The sequence below is a fragment of the Mesocricetus auratus genome, unplaced genomic scaffold (genome assembly GCF_017639785.1).
Source record: "Mesocricetus auratus isolate SY011 unplaced genomic scaffold, BCM_Maur_2.0 Super-Scaffold_100023, whole genome shotgun sequence".
Taxonomy (NCBI): Eukaryota; Metazoa; Chordata; class Mammalia; order Rodentia; family Cricetidae; genus Mesocricetus; species Mesocricetus auratus.
The window spans coordinates 3,856,877-3,875,046 of record NW_024429204.1 but is presented as its reverse complement, the minus strand read 5'-3'; the positions used below and the strand labels follow the sequence as shown (position 1 = coordinate 3,875,046).

At 48.0% G+C, this 18,170-nt stretch overlaps 1 protein-coding gene across 2 annotated transcripts in view; it reads left to right on the top strand.

Annotated features, from left to right (window-relative positions):
• Ncald (neurocalcin delta) overlaps positions 1 to 18,170 on the top strand; it is a 294,541-nt gene that overhangs the window by 131,879 nt on the left and 144,492 nt on the right. Inside the window, exon 4 of one of the 2 annotated variants that reach the window (XM_040730602.1) lies at positions 2,878 to 2,931. The exons of the other annotated variant lie outside the window; for it this stretch is intronic. The gene's annotated coding sequence lies outside the window, so the exon portion shown is untranslated. The remainder of the gene's footprint in view (positions 1 to 2,877; positions 2,932 to 18,170) is intronic. 2 annotated transcript variants of the gene reach the window in all.

Genomic DNA, 18,170 nt, shown 5'->3' with positions numbered 1-18,170 from the left:
TCTCTCTCTCTCACACACACACACACACACACAAGATCTGACTGTATCCAAATTAAGAAGTGAGACCGAAAGGAGACAGGCAAAATCGGCACTCAGCGGGCGCTTAGGAAACCCAAGGGCCCTGTGGGGAACAGCAGGAGATCGGAGACCGTGCACTGGACAGACTTCGGTGTTAATAAGCTCTTCCTACTGGGAAAATGAAACGAAGACCAGGGTGAGGCAACATCGGAAATAAGCAATGGTAAAAATGCCAAATGCTCCTGGCGTTGGTGGCGCACGCCTTTAATCCCAGCACTCGGAGGCAGAGGCAGGTGGATCTCTGTGAGTTCGAGGCCAGCCTGGTCTGTAGAGTGAGTTCCAGGACAGCTAGGGCTACACAGAGAAACCCTGTCTTGAAAAACCAAAAATGAAATAAAAATTGTTATTATAAAAAAGAAAATAATAATAGTAATAATGCCAAATGCTGGTAAGGAAGTTAGGGATGCACGGATCCAGATTCACAGGACTCGGTACAACATAGGTTAATATAATTTTATTCGGGGAGAAGGCGCTTACACAGGAAACAGATGACCACTTCAAGTTCCCGCTCCAAGGATCCACACAGGCTCTCTCTGCAACCTGACAGGAAGGAAGAGAGCACAAGCTGGGGTCTGGTCCTCAAACCTAGCCCAATCCTCCTTCAAGTCCGTCCGCACCTGTGACCACGCCCAAATGGGCGTGGTCAGCGCTACAGGTGAGGGTGGAGTGAATATCTCACTACAATTCCCCCTTTAGTCTAAAGAAAAAGATTTAGGCAAGCGTGCTCTAGGAGAAGGAAAAGTGAGAACAAACACACTTAAGACCTGTCGCCAGGGAGGCAACAGGAGCAAATGGCAAGGACTACAGGATGTAATAAACCCGTCTTCCGTTCTTGCTCGGTCCCGGAAGATACTGTGACTATTTCTTTAACGTAAGCACGCACTTACCATATGACCCGGAAGTCACCTCCTGGAGTACTGACTCTAAATCAATCGAAACAGATACATATAAAATATTGTGCATAATTGTCCTTATAAAAGTCCCAAATTTAAAACAAAAGGTAAGCGGTTAAACGGGCCGCGGCGTGTTCATTCTGTGGAGTATCACTCAGGTGCGAGAAGGAATAAACTATTGATATATGCAACAACTTGGGTGAATTTCAAAATCACTGCTGGGAATATGTAAAAAAAAAAACAAACAAGCCAGTATTGCACACTGCATGACGGTATATATTAACATTCTATGTGTGACAAAGTTACAGAGGTAGAGGCTGGAGACGTCTCCAGGAATGGGCGGGGATGTAAAATGGTGGAGGGTCAGGTTCTGTGCTTCTGTGGGATCCTGCTGTATCTTGGGTACTTAGATAGTTACAAGAGCATACATACATGTGACAAAGGCATGTCGCGCTTCAAAAATTCAGGCATATGAGCTTGCCTAGGCAAAGCGCTGTTCAGTTTTGCTGCTCTTGGGTCTTATTTATTTAAAAGTCATCATTTACAATCGCATGACTCCTTTTCTCTCATTCACTATGCGTCTAAAGTTCCCCCCACCCCCAGGATGTTGCTTATAGCTGTTCCCAATTGTCTAGTCTTTCACCGGATAAACATGGCATCGTTTTGTTCTGTTGGTGGATATCATCGTTAAGTCTAGCTTCTTACTGTTCTGAATAAAGGTGTTTAAAACACCATACATATATGTTTAGTGCAAACATGCAAAAAAAAAACCTCATCCTGGATCCCGTTGCTGCTTTAGTCCCCAAATAAAACACAGGACACCCTATTAATTATGAAGCTGTTGGCCGTTTGCTATGGTTTCTAATTGGCTAGCTCTGACTTAATTATTGACCCATAATCACCAATATATTTTTAATAAGGACTTATCTTTCCAAGGACGCAGCCTCTCATGCGTCCTCTTCCTGTGATCACATGGTGGCGACTCTCCTCACTACATTTCCCAGAATCCTCCTAGACTCCTAGTCCCACCTGTCTTGCTTCCCTATTGGCCAACAGCGCTCTATTTACATATACACCGAAGGACTTCCCCCATCAAATCTGTTTGTATTGCCATAGCAAAATGTCCGAGACTGGGTAATTTATAAATAACAAGATGCATTTCCCACAGTTCTGGAGACCAGAGAGTACAAGGGCTGGCGATCTCATCTCTGCTTCTGCAGTGGAACCTTGACACAGAAACCTTACCAGCAGACAGATGCCGTGCACTACAGCAAAGCAGTAGACAGGTGGAGGGACAACAGGGCTTGCACGTGAAGTCTTTCCGCGGGCCCTTAGCGGGTGTCCACAGCCCTTAACCGTGTTGCGCTGGGAATGTGCATGCGTCAGGCACATCAGCCGCAGCATTGGACGATGCTGGGGGGAGCAGAATTGCTCGGAAGGATGTGTGAAGCCCCCAGTTCTGTAGAATGAAACTCCGTGTTGCTTGCTTTGATATCATGCTGGGTCTTTTTCTGATTCATAGCATTTCTTTCTAAATTTGAATGCTGGTTTTGGCCTGTCCTTTTTTTTAATTTTTAAAATATCGTGTTTATTTTGGGGTGGTGTGGGTGGGACCCCAGCACACGTGTGGGGGTCAGAGGATAATCTCCTAAAGTCGCTGCTCTCCTTCCTGGCGGTAAAGGCAGGGCTGCAACCTTGGTGGCAAACGACTATCTGCTGAGCCGTCTCATAAGCCCCTCTGTTTAGAATTCTTTGTCACACCTTCACATTGCCTTTACAAATATGACAATCTTTATGGGTAGCAATTGTACACTTTGAAGACTCCTTTCCCATCTTCCAGGTCAGAAAGATATTAATTTTTTCATCTCCCCTCTAAATATTTAAGACCTTTTTTTGCTCTTCACAGCTAAACCCTTAATCCCCCTGGAATCAATCCTTGCTGTAGTTTCTTCTTGGCTGGGTAAGTTATTTCAACTTTCATGGGAGCTCTGTGAATGAGAAAATCATGGAGGAAACCTCCTCGGCCACAGGATTTGGGAAGAGGGATGACTCTCCCTTAGACACCCTGGAGAGGGATCGTACTGGAATGAACCAAGAGGCCTTTGCTGCAGTAAGGGAAGGCTTGATTGAGAGAGAGAGAGGGGGGGGGGGAGGGAGGGAGAGAGAGGGAGGGAGGGAGAGAGATGCTCTGCCACCATTTGAACAATAATTTGAATAGATCAAGCCATTTAAATAACCTACTTGTTGAGAAAGAAAGTAGGCGTTTGCTTTGTTTTGCTTTTTGAAGCCAGGGCCTCGTGTAGCCCAGGCTGGTCTTGAATTTAGCTTTATGGTTGAGGATTACCCAGAACCCCTGATCTTCAAGTGCTGGGATGATGACAGGTATGTACTGCCAGCCTGGCTTAGAGAATGGGGAAAACGATCCACACATTCCTACCACAGTAAGACTCAACAGTGAAAGTGACATGTGAAAGGGGTGAGCATGTACGCGTGCACATGTGTGTACGCGTGTGAGTGCGTGGGTACGTGTGCACACATGTGAGTGCGTGCACACATGTGAGTGCGTGCACACGTGTGCGTGCGTATGAGTGTATGCACGTGCGTGTGAGTGTGTGCACACGTGTGTGTGCATGTGAGTGAGTGTGTGTGCGTGTGTGTGTAGCATTCAGAGGAAAAACTCAGCTTTGGACACGCATTACCTCATATTGCAGGAGACCCAACTGCTAGCCTTGGGTTCTCACTATCAAGGTGGTTGTGAAAATTCCTTGGAGCAGTGCTGTGTTCTGTGGCCTATAACAAGAACCCTTTCTAGAATGGCTTACGCAAATGTAGCTTACTAGTTCTCAAATGACAGCCCAGGGGCAGGCAAGGCAGGGCAGCATGGTGGCTCCTTTTGCCTTAGGTTCTCACACGCCGTGACTTTGGCCTTATAACCTCCATTCAGGGCTCACTCGCCCCTCCTCCTCAGCTAGAAGTTCCTCCTTGGACAAAATTAGGGTTCTGGAGGGAGAGAGGTAGACTGAGCGTCGGGGAGTCAGCCGGCAGCATCTGTCATGGTCTCTGCTTGCAGCACTGACGCCTGCCCACTCTGGCAGAGCTGTCTGGACGACACAGTCAGAGATGCAGAGCGAGGAAATCTCACACAGCATAGAATGCATTGCATACCGGCAATGGAGCTCTGAGCCATTTCCTCAGAGAGTAAAGGCTGTGCCGACAGAGAGCTCTGGTAAACCAAGGCCTGGGAGAGCCAGCACAGCGCTCGCCAGCCGAGCTCTTTCTGGTTTGGGCAGCTGGCACTCCAAGGGCTAGCCTGGCGGTTTTGTGGGCACACATGATTAGCTTAGCTATCAACCTTCAGTTCGTGTTGCTAAGCCTTATTGTGTTAAAAATGTCTGGGTTCTTTTCCATGCTGTTCCTCCCCGCTTTCTCCCTCAAGCAACCCCTCCCTGTGTCATTTTTTTCTTTCGGTTGGCCCTAGTTTCACCTCTTGGGATAACCCCAGATCAGTTGAAGTCATTCTCTGTATGTTAGACTTCACAAAATGGTGACAGACAGGTTCAGCCTTGAGTGACACTGGGGTTTTTGGTTAAGGTGAGGCTGACATCCTCTCGGGTGACTGAAATAAGACCTATGGCCTGAGAATAAAGCCAACCTGCAGAGAACAGCTGTGCCCAGAGAGCCCCCAGGGCCCCATCAGTACAGCAAGTTTCTGCTTTCCCTAATCAGCCTGACTCCTGCCTCGTTTTGTTTGTTTTTCCAGCTGAATGCACCAAAAACGTTTCCTTGTTTTGTTTTGTTTTTTATGTGAGTGAATTTGAGTTCTGCTCTTTATTGATTCCTATACTTTTATTATTTTAAATAAACTCTGTGCTTTGATAGTCTATTATCTTATGTATCTATATGTATGTACATGTGTGTACACTGGCGCATTTATCTCGAAGTGGCAGTCCTTGCCTGTAGTTGAGCACGCATGTCTCTCGTTGTTGTGTTGTCTGAATAGCATCTGTCCAACTTACCTGATACCATGAACCGCGCTGGTCTCTGTGGGTAATGTGCCTATGACATCACCCCGAGTCCTTTAAGCTTGGGGTGGGGCGGGCGCTGAGCTGTGATGGTTCTCACAGATGTATTTCCTGCTTCCTGTTTGCAAAGAAGACATAAAAGTAGCCTAAACTTTCAAGCAGCTGCTAAGCGTTCTGGCAACATGGTCCTTGGCTGTGTGAGTGATCACAATTGCAAGGCCCCAGGCTGCTGCTGAGAAAACCCACCTGGAGAGAGAGAGAGAGAGAGAGAGAGAGAGAGAGAGAGAGAGAGAGAGAGAGAGAGACAGAGACAGAGACAGAGACAGAGACAGAGAGACAGAGAGAGAGACAGAGAGAGAGAGAGACAGAGACAGAGAGACAGAGAGAGAGAGAGACAGAGAGAGAGAGACAGAGAGAGACAGAGAGAGACAGAGAGAGAGAGAGAGAGAGAGAGAGAGAGAGAGAGAGAGAGAGAGAGAGAATTTACACGGTTTCAGACCGTGTAAATTCTGATTTGAAATGCACAGATGTTTATGCCGTTGAGATGGCCAAGCCGTCACGTTTGCACTGGGTAGACAGAGGGCACTGGCTTCTCTGTCCTCAAGGCTTTGTCCTCAGGTCCCCATTGCCCTGGTAGCATGAGGGGTCTGCACAGTACTGAGGGCTGAGCCCTGCGTTTGCTCCAATTCTCTGAGGAGGGAAATACGTCCTCTTTTATGCCACTGAGTAGATGGGAGCCTCATCGCATTTAGGAAAACAAAGCAAGTCAAAAGATAAAATGGGAGATTTAGCGGTGAAGTAGAAGACTGGTTTTTGCTTCCTAGAGAAAGATGAGTGCATCCGGGCTTTCTTACCTCTCTACTCCGGTTGTTTGTTAGGGAAAACTGAGTCTACCGCACTCCGTTGGGATTTCTTTCTGATTCAGGGTGATTCTGCTGAGACTCTCACAGTAGTACAGTGAGGGCCACACTACCATCCAAGTCTCCCGCTGAGATGGGAGCAGGGTCACTTCCTAATTTGTTGACATGAGTCTCAAAAGCCATCTCATCGGGCATGTAGGAAATCGGCTTTTCAGGAAGGGAACCCTCCCCTCCCCGTGTATGAGTTTCCTGGAAAACGTTCAAAATAAGCTCAGATGAGAGCCAGCCAAGATTTGGAGGCAGGCTAATATGGCGTAGGTGTTGGCAACATTGTGTGTGTGTGTGTGTGTGTGTGTGTTTGTGTGTGTGTGTGCGTGCACGTGCATGTGTGCACGCTCATCCTGGAATGAATGCATGACTCTTTATCTCATGTATCCTTGGCCAAACGGTTTTGTGTGAGGAGGAAATGGCAAAAGTTGAAATTAACAAGGGCAAGACAAAAACTGTGAAAGAAAGAAAAAGCTTGGCGTTAGAGGGAAGGACACCGAGCTTCTGAAATGAACTTCTAGCCCCTCTTAGGTCTGTTTGATTTAAGCCTCTAGGTCTTAGCCACGCAGCTCATCTACCTGGGTGAACGGAGAAAGTGAAAGTCCGTGTTCCGAATTCTCTGGGCGGGTTCTTCTAAGGAGACCTGTAGGAGCGTGCTGAGGTCATGTTTGAATCTAGTGGCTTTCCCCCTGCTGGCATCGGAGCTGACTCCCAGCCCGTTGTGTTTCTCAGCCCATTGACTCTCAGCCCATTGGAGACCGAAACAAAACTGTCCATTTAAATCCATCGAACGCAGGCCGCTGGGGGAGTTCTTCCTCCTCGTGATGTGTGAGCTGCTTATGGATGTCTACATAACAGTAGACATGACATCAGTCTAAAACATCACAGGACACGTGTGTTGTCTAAAGACGGCAGAGCACACGTGAGAGTCGACATGGGAACCCCTCTCCTTAATGTGGGGTCTAGGGGAAGAGTCGCAATAACACTACTGACTTCCAGGGTTTCCTCTTTGTTGTTTGTGACAGGGTCTCACCATGCAGCCCTGACTGGCCTTCATCAGAGTCCCGCCTCAGCCTCCTGAGGACCAGGGTTACGCCTGGCTAGGCTTCTGGTTGCTCCTGCCCCTCCCAAAGCATCCTCATGCCCATTGTGCCTGTGGCGTCAGAAGAGGCTGTAGCGTGGGTGTCTTCTAGAGTGAACCTAAAGAATGCTCAGCTTCCTCTCTGGTTAATGTGGGGAGGTCCCAGAATCCCCGGTGCACCTTTGAAACATCTGCCACACCCTCAAAAGACGAGCTAGGTGAGAGATTGACAGAGAGAGTACAGAAGCCATTCTTGGATTGACAGCTCTTGGCTAGAGAGAGCAGGGGACAATCTGGGGAGGGGGGAGTGACTCCTTAGTGCAAGTTTAGATCTCTTAACTGTTCTTTTTTTCCCAAAAGAATGGTAGGCTAGCAAACCCGCTGAATTTTGTGGGTTGTGGAGAATTTTGTGCAAGAAATGCAGACATGAGGAAAATGGCCTAGTGACGGATCCAAATAGCAGTAGAGAAGAAGGCTACTCAATGCAGAGAGAGAGAGAGTCTAAATTGGAGGTCTCCATTGGGTCCTTCCCTGGTGAGACTGGGGGACACCATGGAGGAGGGGGAGGGAAGACTGTAGGATTCAGGGGGGTGGGGGACACCAGGAGAGCACAGCCCACTGAGTCAACCGAGCAGGGCTCTCATGGGCTCACAGAGACTGAGGGCAGTCACAGGCCTGCGTCTGTCTGCGCCAGATCCTCTGTGTATGTGCCTGGCTGTGGTTTCCTGTTCCTGAGGGACTCCTAACAGTGGGAGCGGGTGTGCCTCCGACTCTTTTGCCTGCTCTTGGGACTCTTTTCTCCTGTCGCGCTGCCTCTCCAGACTCAATACGAGGAGGGCTTTCACCTTGTCTTAACTGTATCTTGTTTTGCCGTGTTGGGCTGTCTTCTCTTGGGGGACTGCTTTTTTTTTTTCCTGAAGAGGAAATGGAGGGAGAGAGTGGATCTAGGCAAGGGGGGAGGTGGGGGAGACCGGGAGGAGTGGAGAGAAGGGGGAGCTGTGGCCGGATGTATTGCACGAGAGAAGAATCTATTTTCCACAAAAAATTAAAATAAAATAAATCAGAGCGACTGTTTTGATGATGAGTGTCTGGCTTTTAGCTCCTCTTTGTGAGGACTGTTTTGTTTTTTTTTTGTTTTCTGGATCCCCTGGCAATTGCTAATTTCCTCCACATCTTCCCAGGTGACTAGCTTCTCCACTGTAGAGGGTTATGAAGACTTACATTTTTTTTTCCTGCAGTGGGTTTTTCTTTTTTTCTTCTTCTTCTTCTGTTTTCATTAATGACCACATCCCTTTGGGATGCATTGTTTTCTGCACAATAAAGCCACCATTGATTTTAGGATGTGTTATCAAATAACAGCTTTTAGCCTGAGAGCTCACTAACCTATTATTTTCAATGTTCCATAAATGTCCCTCTGTCACAAAACACCTATTTTTTGTTGTTCTTGTTCAAATGAATACCCATCATTCCGGAATAATAATGGAGAGAGATTGTCTTTGAGATGCAGAGCACAGGGTGCCAAATATTCAGAGGGCAATTCAAGTTTGAGCCTAGATGTTTACAAACACTCACACGGAGACTAATGTTGCCCATCAGCAAAGATGAGTCAAGGTCAGCCATTTTCCACCCATCATGCATGCGATCCCAGAACAGCTAATGCATTCAGTGAAAAAACAAAAGCAAAACTGCCTTTTCATCAGGACACACAGAAATTCTGTAAACAAGACCTCCTGCTGTCCTAACAGAGACCCGGGAGTGTGCCTGGAGCAGATAAATGGTATTTTCAGTAACAGTCCTGTGTTGACTGGGCACCCACTAACCTAAGAATGAATGGCGTTCTACCAGGCATTCAACAGCAGTGTGTGTTCCTGGATGTTTTATTTGTCCACTCAATAAGCACTGACTGGTTGTGCCATCACGGTGTGCCGGGCACTGTTCCAGGTGTTGGGCACCAGGAAGGTGTGATTTCTGCTTGCCATTAGTAGGGTGGGGCTTTGCTTTGGCCTTTGGGTCTCTTCCCAGAAAGCCCATGAAATGAACACTTAGCTCCCACCCCATGGAGCTTTTGAGAGGTGGCGCCGCTTTCTAGAGGCAGACTTAGCGGAAGGAAGTTACGTCGTTGCGGGCACACTAGCCCCGCATCTCTTGTTGGTTTCCGGATGCCAGGAGGCAAGCAGCCTCCTCTGCTACCCACCCCTACCACGTTGGACTGCCTCCCCGTGGGCCCAAAGGCAACGAGCTCGGCTGACACCTCTGAAACTGTGAGGCAAAACCAAACCTTGTTTTTGGTCTCAGGTACTTATCACCATGGCACAAAGCCAGAGTGGATAGCTTAGGTGATCACCAAATGGTCACACTGAAGGGTTTCACAGATGTGCTAAGTGTTGCAGTGGGGAAGACGGTAGTGACAGAGGACTAGGAACCTATAAACTTCTGATGTCCTACCTAGCTTCACCGGGAGTAAGGGGGATGGGCGTCCCGTGAAAATTCCCAAGGTGCTGGCAAAGACCTGAGACGGATAGAAGAAGCACGAAGTTTTATATAACCTGACATGACCAGTGTTGCTGCACACCAGGGAAGCCATGACATAAAGAAAGGGACTTGAAGGGAATCGACGAGTAAAAAGGCACAGATAGTCTGTGACCAGGAAGATGGTCTACTATTCCCTCCCCTTGGTGTGAAAATAAAAAAGGAGCTCACAGTTGTCCAACAATTCTGTCCTTTGTGAGACTTCGTCTCTTCATTCATTCATCCATCCATCCATCCATCCATCCATCCATCCATCCATTCAAAACTCTGAGGCAAAAGTCCCTGATAGAATAGATATGCAATTCTAGTGGAATGAGCAGATGATACGTAAATTAAAAAAAAAACTGCATGGGTCCCACGGTGTTTTTATTTATGACTATATGGTATAGGTGGTGCTTAGATAAAATTTAGATAAACAGAAGTTTGGAGTATTCTTCATTTCATATGAAGTATGGTGAATTCACTGAAGCGTGATGACTCCTCTACTGAGTAACCCAAAAGTTCACGCCCTAGCTTCCACAAGACGGTGCTCAGGACTGGTGTTCATAGCCCAGGTCAGCCAAAGACTGCAGAGAACTTCCGGAGAGACAAGGAAAAGAGGGAACGTGAGGAGTCAGGAGTTTATTCCTGATTCTGAGGACCGAATGACATCAGTCTTCTTCTTACGCCTTCACTGCTTCTCTCTGGAGGGGTGGGGGAAGGGCAAGAGGGACAGTGAAAGTGTCTGTAGGGAAACAACCCAGGCTGTGCCGCCTGGGAGGGAACTGGGGGGCCGAGCACCTCACAGTCTTCCTGTTCTTTTCTTGTGGATAGAGTAGAGCTTATTAGACATGTAATATAGTTCACAGACGTTGCACATTTACCATCTCCAGGCAAGGTTCATGTCTCACGGTCAGTGGCCACACCCAAGGAGAATTATTTCATTCCCGCATTCTCTGAAGCTAGCTGTTACTTGGTGGCGTACCTTAAAATTATCTGTGGCCCACCACCCAGGACAATGCATCCCCAGAGCCCTGCTCCGGCCCTGATTCTGATGACATGCAGGAACCTAAGTAGGGGACATTTAATGAGGTCAGTTCTCACTGTGCAGGTTTGCAGTTGGGCCTGTCTTATCCAGGCTCTACAGAAAGAGTTCCTCGTGACTGTTGAGCCTGTTGGCACAAGTCTGTCATGTCAGCTATCTGGGATGTTAAGGTTAAGGCAGGAGAACCGCAAGCCCAAGGTTTACTTGGCCTACAGAAAAGGATTTCTCACGGTGATGCGCGCACATAGACATGGAAGGTAGAGTTAATTAAGCCAGGGCACCTATGGGGGTCCCTGTCAAGTCTGCGATGCAAAAGTCAGGTTTGATCTGAATGGTTCATTCTATTAAAGGGAGGCATGAGAAGAACCGCCAGGAACCTTGGACTTGGAGACTTTCCGAGGGTAGGAAGCCTAAGTGGCTGTTTCGGTAGTGGCCGCTGACTTGGTCCAGGACAACAAAATGTCATACATGCAGTGGGTTACAAACATCAGAAGTTTACGTCTTACACTTCTGGAGGCCGCAAGCCTCCAGTTAAGGCACTGGCAGATTCTACATCTGAGGGGGGGGGGTCCTTGTAGTTCAGAAACCCGTGTCTTTATGAAGGTTCTCAGAATAGAGGGGGATGGGTGAATAGGTGTGGGGGAGGGGAGGGGTGATGTGTGGTACGTATGGTGTGTGTGTGTGTGTGTATGGTGTGTGTGTGTGTGTGTGTGTGCGCGCGCGCACTGTGCATAGAGAATAAAGAACAACCTCATTGTCTTTTCTTAGACACCGCCCGCCCTTTTGTGAAACAAGGTCTCTCACTGGCTTAGAACTCACCAAGTACTGGCTGATGGACAAACCGGGAATCTGCCTGCCTCTGCCTCTTCAGCATTAGGACATGCATGTGTGTGTGACCGTGTCCCTGGTTTCACCTTTAAACTCAGGTCCTCATGCTACATGCCAAATACTTTACCAAGTAAGCCATCTCCCCCCCATGTCTTAGTTAGGGTTTTATTGCTGTGGAGAGACACCATGACCATGGCAGGCCTTAAATAAAGCAATTCATTGGGCTGGCTTACAGTTCAGAGGTTCAGTCCATTATCATCATGGTGAGAAGAACGGCGGACGTGCAGGCAGACACGGTGCTGGAGAAGGAGCTGAGGGTTCTGCGTCTCGATCCACAGGCAGCTGATGGAGACTGTCACACTGACCAGACTGGAGCTTCTTAGACCTCAAGGTGACAACAGATTTCCTCCAGTAAGGCCATACCTCCTAATACTGCCACTCCCCATGGGCCAAGCCTTCAGACCCATGATTCCATGTGTCACAATTACATGGAAAATTTGTCTGCTGCTTAATTAGTAGTGTATTTACAGTCCTGTGGTTCTTACAGCACAATAGAAAAACAACATCATGAAGTTAGAAGACTGAATCATTGTGGGTTTGCACAGCCAGGTTGTGGAACCCTAAGACAGTAATGGACTTTTCAGGGGGTGGGGGTGGGGTGGGACATGTATGTACTCAGAGTCTTGAATTATCTTACAGTTTTAACGTCAGAGCATAGAAACTTACATGCTGCTTCATCTGTCTTTGTGTAAAGATTTATTTATTATGTATGCAGTGTTCTGCCTGCAGGCCAGAAGAGGGCGCCAGATCCCATTTCAGATGGCTGTGAGCCACCATGTGGGTGCTGGGAATTGAACTCAGGACCTCTGGAAGAGCAGCCAGTGTTCTTAACCTCTGAGCCATCTCTCCAGCCCCTCGATTATCTTTTAAAAGATACACATATAGCAATTTCAGTGCCACCAAAGGCTTTGACTCTAATTCCCCCATTGGAGTAGCATGTATAAACACGATTAATAAAGGAAATTGTGGTTTTCTAGGACTCTAGAAACAACACGAGGGGGGGGGAAGAGGCCACCATGTCTTCTGGAGCTGATCCTTGGTCCTTCCATGTGAGTGACTGTAACAGGGTGTTGATAGCTTACAGTTCAATCCAAACTTCTGGAAATGGAAACTCTGTTGTCTCTGTCACTGTCAAGCCTAGAATTGTCCTTTCAAAACCGCTTTATTTGTGCATGACTAGATCCCCTAAAGTGGCGATTTCACCACACCATGGAGCTCGGGAAGACTTCAGTCCACACATGTGCCGTGTGTGGTGCCATAAAGAAAGCTTTCTTTATTTTAATTAATTTATTTTTTACATTCCAATCCCATCTGCTCCTCAGAGAGGGTGAGGCCTCCCCTAGGAAGTCTACTAAGTCTGTATCATCATCTCATTGGGGCAGGACCAAGACTCCTCTCCACCCCCACACCCCTGTGTCTAGGCTGGGCAAGGTGTCTCTCCATATAGAATGGGCTCCACTAAGTCAGTTTGTGCATTAGAGTTAGATCCTGGACCCACTGCCAGTGACCTCATATATTGTCCCAGTCACACCATTGTCACCTGTATTAAGGGAGTCTAGTTTAGTCTCATGCAGGTTCCCCATTTGTCAGACCTGAGTCAGTGATCTCTCTCTAGCTCGGGTCAGCTGACTCTGTGGGTTTCCCCATCACGGTCTTGACTCCTTTGTTCATATTATCGCTCCTCCCTCACTTCGATTGTACTCCAGGAGCTTGGTCCATTGGTTAGTTATGGATTTCTGCATCTGCTTCCATCAGTTTCTGGAAGAGGATTCTAGCTTCTCTGGGGTTGTGGATTGTAGGCTGGGTATATTTTGCTTTATGTCTGGTATCCACTTATTAGTGAGTACATACTGTATTTGTCTTTCTGGTTTGGGGTTACCTCACTCAGGATGGTTTTTTTCTAGTTCTATTCATTTTCCTGCGAAGATTAGGATGTCACTGAGAAAACAATTTCTTAAAGTCCCATTTCCTGCTATTTACCTCCTGCCTCAAAATGCCACACATGGCTTGCATGAATTCAGACTGTTTGCAAGACAGAGCTGTTTTCTGTATTTCTCTCGTGTTCCTGGCTGTTTAAGGAGCTCTCTCCTAGAAGGTTCAAATGCTCCAGACTTGTGCTTCTTAACTGCTGTGTGGAAAGGACACGCCTTCCTGTACAGGATCAGCCAGCACTCAGGCTCTCATGAAGCCCAACAAGCAAGCAGCTTCAGCGGTAGCCAAAACAGTCTGTATCCTGCTGGTCGGCAGGAGTCCGCTTGACCACGCCCTTGGACATGGCGTCAATGTCTAACGGCTGTCCCACAGCTTCCACGACGAGTGGTGATGTGCTTGTCGTCTCGTGACCTGATGAGGCCATGTCTGAAGTAGCACCACCCTCCTCAGAATCAGATTAGCAATTTTACAATGGAGAATCCTAGAATTCCTCTGCTATTTTCCCCATTTTCTGCACCACGTCCATCTTAAGTTCTTGTGTTAATTACTCTTCTGTTGCTGTGATAGAAACATCGTGACCAAGGTAACTCATTAAAAATAGGTGTTTACCTAAGCTTACCATTCCAGAGGGTTAGAGTTCATGGTGGCTCTGAGGGCTTGGATGAGAATGACTTCTATGTATGGCCCCCAGACTCATATATTTAAATGGTTGGCTCCCAGCTGGTGGCATTGTTTAGGAAGGATTAGGAGGCATGGCCTTGTTTGAAGAGGTTTGTCAGTGGTGCTGAGCTTTGAGATTTCAAAAGCTCACACCATTCCACTTAGCTCCCTCTGCCTCACGCTTGCGGATCGAGGGGAGAGCTCTCAGCTACCGCTGCAGCACCACGCCCGCCTGCCTGTCCTCATGCTCCCTGCCATGGACTCTAACCCTCCGTGACCGTGAGCCCCAGATTAAACACGTTCTTTTTCATAGGTTGCCTTGGCCGTGATGTTTTCTCAACGGTAGTTGAAAAGCGGCTAACAAAAAAAAAAAATGGCAGAGTGAAGGCATGGAGGCCGGAACAGCCCAGAGCAATACTTCTTAAGCAACAAGCAGGGGACAGAGAGTGCAGTGGGGGCGACATGAGTCTTTTAAACCCTCAAAGTCTGCCCCTGGTGACGCACCTCCTCCGAGAAAACCACACCTCCTAATCCTTCCCAAACGGGTCCACCAGCCAGAGTCCCCGTGGTTCAAACGTGGGAGCCTAGAGGGATGTTCTCATTCAAACTACCACATTCCTGATCTGCCCTGGGAGGAGCAAGAGTTTCTGGGGCTAGGAAGCTCTAGGATCTGAACACCTTTGAGAAGAAAGAAGGACTGTGAGCCTCTTCTAAAAAACAAACAAACAAAACAATGAGGTTAAGACTCCATTTGTTAGCGCAGGTAGGAAGAGGAGGAGGAGATGAACTACCACCTGTGATGATGTCTGTTCGATTCCACAGCCGACAGAGGTACCTTGGGGGATCTGAACCTGTGCACGCATGGACTAATCCCTCGTCCTTTCTGAGGAAGGATCCGAATCGTTCTCACCCATTTTCCGTCTTCCCGCTTCCTCCGTCCCTGGTTCTGTTTTTCTTTTGTGGTGTCCTGGGGTCACTAATTAGTGATGGACCCAGCTTCCCCCGCGCACTTGCTAATTGGATGCTTGGAAAACTTGCTCCATGCCGGCTTAAGTAATTAGTACAGAATTAAAAGACGGAGGGGTTCTGGGCGAGGTAGACCACGGCAGTTATGGGAATCCAGCAAAAATCACCCAGAGTGGCGGTTACCCCAGGAAGCAACAGAGAGGGAACACTGGGCAGAGAGAGGGGTTAGAAAATGTATGTATGGTAACATGATGGAGGGGACAGGGTCATCAGGAGGGACTGTTTTTAACTAATGTATGTAGCATTTTATTAGTTATTTGAGAACGTCACCCGTGCGTGCCATGTATTTTTATTGTGCTCATCCTTCTCTTCTCTCCCTAACTCCTCCCGGTGCCACCCTCCGTATGTCTAACCCCCTCCCAGTTTCATATCTTTTTAAAAACCATAACCCAATGAGCTTAGATTGCGCTGCCCATATACTCGTGGGTGTGAGGCCATCGATTGGAGCATGGTGGGCCTACCAGGGGCCACACCCTTAAGGAAAGCTGACTCTCCTCTCTCCACCCCCAACTCCAAAGCCATCATCTGTCAACAGCTCCTAACAAGGGCTGGGGTCTCACGAGTTCCTTCCTCTTCCATTGGCTGGTTTCTCCCGCACGGGAGGCCATAGCTGGTACACTTTCACGAGTGGCGCAGTCCTGTCGTGGTCTGGAAGACAGTTTCACTATGGTCCTCCCCAACCTCTGGCTCCTACAGTCTTCCTGTCTCTTCCTCTGATGGTCCCTGAACCCGTGGGGGAGGGCCGGTCTAGACGCCCCATTCCTGAGGGAGCGCTTCGTTGACATAAAAGTTCTCTGTACTCTGACCAGCTATAAACTGCGGAATTAGCCGCTGCCCACTGCGCAGAGATGAGGACTGAGAGCCACACTGATCTGTTGTCACAGATGTGTGAATTTACAGGGCAGTTTAGTACCGATGTCCGCTTAGCAGAATATGAGCTGCACGTTCAGCCCTGAGGCCCGAGGACGGGTCTGTTCCTAAGTGGAACTTTTCCAAGGAGGACAGCCTGTTTGGAGGATGCATTGGCTAGACAGCCCTCAATAGCTGATATCTCTTCCCACGAAGAGGGTTCCCCAAACGGGACGAAGAAATGAATGAATTTGGAGTCCCCCATGCTGACATCTGTTCGGGGCTCTTCCGTTTTCTAACCGGGGCTTGGAGCGAATGACTTACATTCTCTGAATATCCAATTCCTCGTGGGCGGGTGAGAACCACACAGTCCGTGTGTCATAAAGTTACGGCAGGAGTACGTGAGATCAAGTTGGGCAGAGTGTCCAGACCGCTTCCTGTACACAGAAAACTCTAGCTAGCCGCTATTAATGTGAAGTTATGCTACTTATGCTGTGATGCAATAATAATAAAACATTGCCATGGTGAATGTGCTTAGCCCGGCACAAATTGGGATTTATTGTCCCCTGAGGAGGGCCATTGTTTCCATCTCTCCCTCTCTACTCTTGGACCGGCCACTTTGTTTTCTTTTCCTACTACCTTGCGTCTTCCACTCAGGGCCACGAGAATTTAAAAATTGGGCAAGAAAAGTGTAGTCGTCCAGCTGAGACCTTCAGCTGCTGGACTAAAGCGGATGTGTGGGAAATGTTGACTGAGGGCCACCAGGCTCCAGCCGGTCCAATAAGCCCTGGAAACCATCCCCGTGTGCATTCCATCATCCTGAGTGGCTACTGATTCAGCAGTTAGGCATAGGTGATTTACAACTCTGGAGTTCAGATACCCCGCAGCTGTCAAAACATCAGCCTTCCTGATGGCAAAGATGTGTATGTCCTTTTGTTCACGCTAATGCTCTGGGGTCTAGATTGCGGCCATGGAAGCACTTAATCTGGTTTGTGGGTCAATTTCAGCCTCCCTGAGTTGCTCTTCTGAGTTGATTTATCTTTGATCAAAGTGACATCATCAGAAGGATGAGCCTCAGCTGGACAACAGACTCATTCTACAGTAATGATAATAGAAAGATCTAGCGTGTGTGCCGAGGAGTCTTCCCCTCCAGCTGCCTGGGTCCCACCACTGTCTCTGCCCCCCAATAATATATGAGACCCTATATTAATTATGAAGCTGTTGGCCATTTGCTATGGTTTCTTATCGGCTAGCTCTGACTTAATTATTAACCCATAATTACATATTCTGATAAGGTCTTATCTTACAGAGAACAACAGACTTGCACCCTCTCCTCCCGGGATCACATGGTGACTCTCCACTCTTGACTACATTTCCCAGAATCCTCCTCGACTCCTAGTCCCACCTATCTTGCTTCCCTATTGGCCAACAGTGCTTTATTTATCAACCAGTCAGACAAACATATACACAGAAGGACTTCCCCCATCAAGAGTGAGTTAAGGTTGTCTTTAAACTTTAGTTCTACTTCCCTTCACGGGGTGGTTCTGGGACAAACCAAGGTAGAGGTTCAGCCTCCAAACAGAAAAGAATGGACCAGGTGCTTCTGACGGGGGCTCAGTGGCAAGGCTGGCCCTGGCTAGTTGGTTATTCATTCAGAGGCGACCGCATGGTATGAAATTGTGAATTCTAGCCCAGTGAATCACAGGGGAGCAGCTGCTTTCCCACCCTCTGCCCTATGTTCAGGGCACCAATAGAGGAGAGAAAGCCAGAGGCCGACACCCATCGTCAGGCCAACCTTCCAAGATCTAATTCATTCCCGTAAACACTGTGTCCCAAGCCTTAGTCACTTGAGTTCCAAGCTCCATGATTTCACATTCTGCTATTTTTAAACTTAATATTTTTAAAAGACTCACTTCCTCTTTACACGTCGGCTTGACATGTGTCCTGCGTAGCAATACCTAGGAAATCACCAGTTGAATGTACCAAATCTATTTTCCCTCAAGTACATTAATAAACACACTGCTGTACTTCACCATAACTGCGTCCCATTTAAGTGGCTTCCAGTAACGTGATGGTATGTATCCCACGCTTTGAGAGACACCTCCACAAAGCCAGGGGGCAGACCCCTGAAGCGTTCCCCCGCCCCTGAGACCCTTCCTTCTTCCACTGATCTCGGAGCTTAAGAGGAAAGCAATAGCCAAGGTCTCTACCAAAATAGTAGGGATCCTATTCTAAGGCACTGGGGATTGCCTATTTTCTTCTGGTGCAGAATGAGGTACA